General features: G+C 37.2%; 1 protein-coding gene across 2 annotated transcripts in view; it reads left to right on the top strand.

Moving 5' to 3' along the window:
- Window positions 1–2042: 2042 nt before the first annotated feature.
- The window catches only part of LOC131952073 (proline-serine-threonine phosphatase-interacting protein 1-like), a 25024-nt gene continuing 21411 nt past the window's right edge, over window positions 2043–5655 (top strand). Inside the window, exon 1 of one of the 2 annotated variants that reach the window (XM_059314566.1) lies at window positions 2043–2220. The gene's annotated coding sequence lies outside the window, so the exon portion shown is untranslated. Of the gene's footprint in view, window positions 2221–2278; window positions 2398–5655 lie in introns of those variants that run through there. The other variant, XM_059314567.1, reaches the window with a different exon arrangement.

Below are 5655 nucleotides of genomic sequence, written 5' to 3'. Positions count from 1 at the left end.
CACAGACTGACTGATCTAAAGCGAGCGATGAAGAGAGCGAGCGATCGAAAAAGGAAAGGGGGGAGTTCAGCCGTCCCCTCCTATTTATCCCTTGTATTCGTACTCGTATTCGTACTTGTATTCCTCCGTAATCGATATTTGTACTCGATGTCTCCGACTACTAGTTGCGCAGTTCTAACGTACAGTCCGATTAATGAAACATCTGCATCCTATCAATCAAAGTTGACAGGCCGTCTGAATCCCCTCGTACCGTTTCCCAAAATAGCACGCGTTGGCTTTGAGATTGTTATCAGTCCGATTTAATAAGCCACCTGCTATCAGTTGCATCAGACTGTAATACTGCGTCGCGGCTTATCGTTCGTTATCAGTTGCATCAGATTGTAACTAGTAGCTAGGCCTACCCTAGTTACATATATATATATATATATATATATATATATATATATATATATATATATATATACTCCTATATATATACATATATATATATATATATATATACATACATACATATATATATATATATATATATATATATATATATATATATATATATATATATATATATATATATATATATATATATATATACATACATACATACATATATATATATATATATATATATATATATATATATATATATATATATATATATATATATATATATATATATATATATATATATATATATATATATATGTATATTTACATATATAACTATAAAGTTATATTGCCATAAATCAGGCCACCTTCCTATTCAAATCGATAATCTCGTAAGTCAGGGACATTTTTTACTTCTCAACGCTTGCCCTCGCCAAAAATAGCCTTTCAGGCCATGATCCTTGCTCTAACCCCACGTTTTAAGTGTTGTTTATACTATAGAGATACTTGCAATAGAAAAATATTGATAGCTGATAGTGTTGAGTAAATCATTCTAAATCAATCAGTGTTGTCAACCAAAGTTAACAGGAGCTGTGACACTTAACTATTTCCACACAAGTAGATTTAATAATCAATCAACAATTAAGTCTTGTGGCTAACCAAAAATAAGCATGATGTCATTTTTAATTATCTGTCAGCAAACTCATTAGTCTGCATTAATTGGACTGCAGGTGCGAATTCGGTCTAGAAAATAGGTTGGAGAATAACCTTCTGGAAGCTACTTAAAAGTAAAGTTCCCTTGCCAAACATGACTGTCTATGTGGCAAGTGAAGTAGAGTTCATGTGTTTCTGTGACCTTGGCATGCTAAGAGATGGTGTGGTCAGCGCTATGCCCTGAGTTTACCCAGCTCTGGTGAGTACCTAACAGTTGAACTCTACTTCACTTGCCGTCAGTTGTTTTTTTTTTAAATGATTTTTTTAAAATACCACAACGATTCTATCACTGAAAACCTATTTTAACGGGTCATCTAAATTAACCAGATTATCATCTCCTTGATTAAATACAGCATGAAAAATAATTAGCGAGGCAAATAACCCCGCTTGCATATTTAGTTATTTACTATTTAAAGACTTTTTAACAGCATTATCATATCAAAGCATTCTCTACTAGATCTAGAGTAAAATACAGATAAGAAGTGGTTATCCCTTTCAATGAAAATATTTTCATAGCTTATCGCGACCCATATACACCTTTTAAAAAATAGCTAGTGTTGATCGGTCCCACGCATTGAAACAACAATCGACCAAGTTTACGTTGGGGCCCCCTGTGATGTTGTTGGGGCCAGTAGCGTAGCGAGGGGGGGGGGGGACATATGTCCCCGGGCGCCGACCTTAGGGGGGGCGCCAAATTGAAAGTTTGAGGGGGGGGGGTGCAAATGAAAAGTTCGAGGGGGGGATGCAAATCGAAAGTTTGAGGGGGGGGTGCAAATCGAAAGTATGAGGGGGGGGGTGCAAATGAAAAGTTCGAGGGGGGGGGGGGTGCAAATCGAAAATTTGCTCCCAAATTGAAAGTATGTCCCCGGGCGCCGGGAAGGGTCGCTACGCCTCTGGTTGGGGCCCCCCTGTGAGGTTGTTTGGGTCCCCTGTGATGGTGTTTGGGCCTCCCGACTGGAGCAGCGATACTGCGTGATACTACGGTGATACACACGAATGTCTATTGTTAGCACAGCGGACGGTCATGTGCCGCTTTGTTGACATGACGTAAATTTTTATCCCCCCTTCTTCAGGAGAGCTTCAAAGAAGAAAAAAAAAACGAGTTCGCCGTGTATAGAGCGTGTAAGTACATAATGTGTAGTGTAGTATATGTGTTGGTGCGATATGAAACAGGTTACCGTAGATATGTAGATCTACTTGAATGCGTGGCCTAGTTTTGTAGAGCAGCGACAAGGTGATTCAAGTAAAACAATTACACGCTTGATCCTAGATCTAGATTTAGATACCTTTTTCGTGAAGGTAGGTCTCGGCGACATCTAATGCGTCTTTGTTTTCATTTATTTTCTAAGTTAATATCTTTAGACAGAGGACTTTATTCTAGATGGGGTCATGTTTCTGTTTACATTCATAAAGGTCATTAATAAAGGATGAAGGGAGAACATCATCAGTATATGGTCAGTATATAACAGTGTTTCTTTCAGACTTTTTTCTCCGGGGGGGGGGGGGTGCACACAGGTAAAAGTATATATTTTCTATACTAATTCTATTTCGTTGGAGGGGGGGAGGGGAGTGGTAGTCGTTTTTCGAAGAGATGCCTGGAAGAAACTCTGGCAAATAAGCATTAAGCTTTTGCGTCTAGATAGGATCAGGGCAATGCCGAATGAGCACTAAAATGTTAAGAGGTTAGATCTATCGAGATCTAAAGATTATTTAAATAATGAATTTCGAAACTGAAAAATTAAGGAAGTAAAAGATACATCGGTTATTATTGTGGCGTATCCTAGTGGTAGAAAGATTAACCCGAAAGTCACGAGTTCGAATCCGGGTTCAAGTCACTAGAAAGTCCCTGTGTCCACCTAGCTCTGACGTTATGGAAACAGAGGCGGGTGAGCATTGTGCTGACCACACTGTCTCTTTCTATGCCGAGGTCTCTGAAGCAGATGAACTCTGTTTCATCTGCCCCATGTGTCTTGGGCACGAACGGAAAAAAATGATGACGGAGGAGTGTGTGTTATGTAAATCTTACTGGATGGCGGCGGTTTTCAGACTGAGAGGCGCCTACCGGTGTTAAGGAAAGCGCGGAGAGGTTTACAGATAGATCTAGATCTATGTAGATAAATAACTTTCTATTTATTAAAAAATACATTGTTAATATAGCACTACGATTAATATTCTATCTTAAAATCCACTTTATTCTGTAAGTGTTGATGCGAATTACATTATCATACTAAATTAAATTTCAGTTATATATATATATATATATATATATATATATATATATATATATATATATATATATATATATATAACATATAAAACATATAATTGTTCATTAATTTCTACAAGTTATTTCCATGTAAACCAACGACTCATTTTAAAGTTTCAAGGGGGAAAACCCATAGCTTTTTTCCCAAAAGTCATTAAAATACAGAAAAATTCAAGAAACATTCAGATTATTTTGTTGTTTTTTAAAACATGACTTTTTAAAATTTATTACTGATTGTATGTTTAATCCTTATATTTACTTTATTTTATAATTATTAGTTACTCTATTTAAATTTTTAAATCAACTGCTAGCTGAATTAAATGCTAAATTTATAGAGATGTGAAAGATGACTTGGAAAGTGATTGTGCTTTTGCAGTTGCGAGGGCTATATACTTTTTAGCGCAATTTCCATTCTGGAGAATTGCGTTTATTAACTCGTCAAGGATGGATGGATGGATGGATGTCCGCAGCCTTAAGTCGTATCTCCTCCTCAACGAAGCAATATCGAGGACTAGTTCCAAAAGCAAAAAAGTTAAGCAAGTTCCAAGGATGATTGTGGGCCAAAAAAAATCCCGGGTTTCCTTCCTGGATTTCCCGGAAAAGCCAAAAAATCTCAAATTTTTTTTTAAAAAATGCAGTTTTTGGCCCATATCTCGGCAACCAGACCACTTAGCGACTTGAAACATTTACCAATCGATTCCTGCCATAATTTAGAACAATATTGCCGAAGAAAGTTTTCAAAAATATCCTTTCGTTCGGTCACAAAAAGTTAATTAAGGAAATTGCGCTTAAATTGTCACTAGACTTTTTATTAACTTGTTTAAAAGAAGGAAAAATAATCTTATATATATATATATATATATATATATATATATATATATATATATATATATATATATATATATATATATATATATATATATATATAATTCTCTACGTGGAGACCGTACGAGACACCACCACGTAAGGGCTTAGCCGTTCCTACCCCGCTGTCTAGGCATATTGCTACCACCCCCACCCAACCAGTCTGGTGAGTTGTGATTCACCCCAAATGTTTACAATGTGACGCCTTTTAGGGGCAGATAATTTAGCATTTAAACAATTTGAAACTAAAGAGAGGTAAGAAGTTCTGCTTGATCTATTCATTGTCGTCTGTAAACTGTCGACACAGACGGCTGCTTTCACTGGGGAGGGGGAGGGGGGAAGAGAGGTTAGTGTCGAATTCACAAATTATGAATAACTGAAAAGTAGAAACTAAAACAACTAAATAGCGGCGTATGCTTACGTCGCGGGTAAGCTCGTAAAATATAATTACTGCGGTATGAAAGCGTATGTTAAGGTAATCATAAATATTGTAAATATGTTGACTCATTTCGCGGAGTAGAAGAGTCAGACACACAGAAACAGTTGAATGACAGATAGGTCCATAGTCATAACTAGAGGATCAGCGTTCACTACTCACCATCAAAACGCTAACAATGTCGTCGTCCCCCCCCCCCCCCAATCATCACTTAATGGGGGTGGTAGGGTTGAGGGTTGACGAAATCAAAGAAAAATATGATTTTTTATTTGTACAGAAAACACGTAATCACATACCCATCCCCCCCCCCTGAAGTGTGAAGTGCCGCCCCTGGATAAAATGTCGGGGGAAAAAACCTGATCGTGTTATCGCACTGTCTTGTGCGAATGTTCCTACATATTTGCGTTATTAGTTTGTTGAAACAACGTATAAAATATAAAATCGCGTTTACACTTGCAACATGTAAAAAAAAAAACAACTCGCAACAAGTTCACTTTATTTGAAAACATTTTCCCATGGAACACGTATTCATGATTCTTTTTTTCTAGACGTAGGCCTATATTGTATACTTGCCGCAAGTGTAAATGCAGTGTGAGAGCGATGCTAGATATACATCTAAATGCTGTGGGTGGTTAACTGGGTCGTGGTAAAATGCGAAACTCGAAATTGCGAGGCCGTAAATGCGAGAAAGATGCGAAAAGTATTGGTCACATGATATTTGTATCTCGCAAATTTACCCCCATCCGACTGGTAGTATGCATACGTTTTTCTTTTGCTTGGTTGTGGGGGGGGGGGGGGGCGAGGGAGGAATGGGGTTACCAACAATTGTACGACGTATGTTTTAGTCTATTTTTTAACGCACTGTGACCCCAAATAGCCTACCTGTTTCCAATTGCTTGGGGGAAAACAAAAGCGACGTCATCGACACAATATCAAATAGCAATGTTCTTGCTTTGGCATATGCCTACTAGTCTAGACAAAAAAAACAACA

The sequence above is a fragment of the Physella acuta genome, unplaced genomic scaffold (assembly GCF_028476545.2).
Source record: "Physella acuta isolate Inbredline_101_S28 unplaced genomic scaffold, ASM2847654v3 ptg000849l, whole genome shotgun sequence".
Lineage (NCBI taxonomy): Eukaryota > Metazoa > Mollusca > Gastropoda > Physidae > Physella > Physella acuta.
Note: the sequence above shows the minus strand (reverse complement) of the source record. Positions and strands in the feature narration are given on the sequence as shown.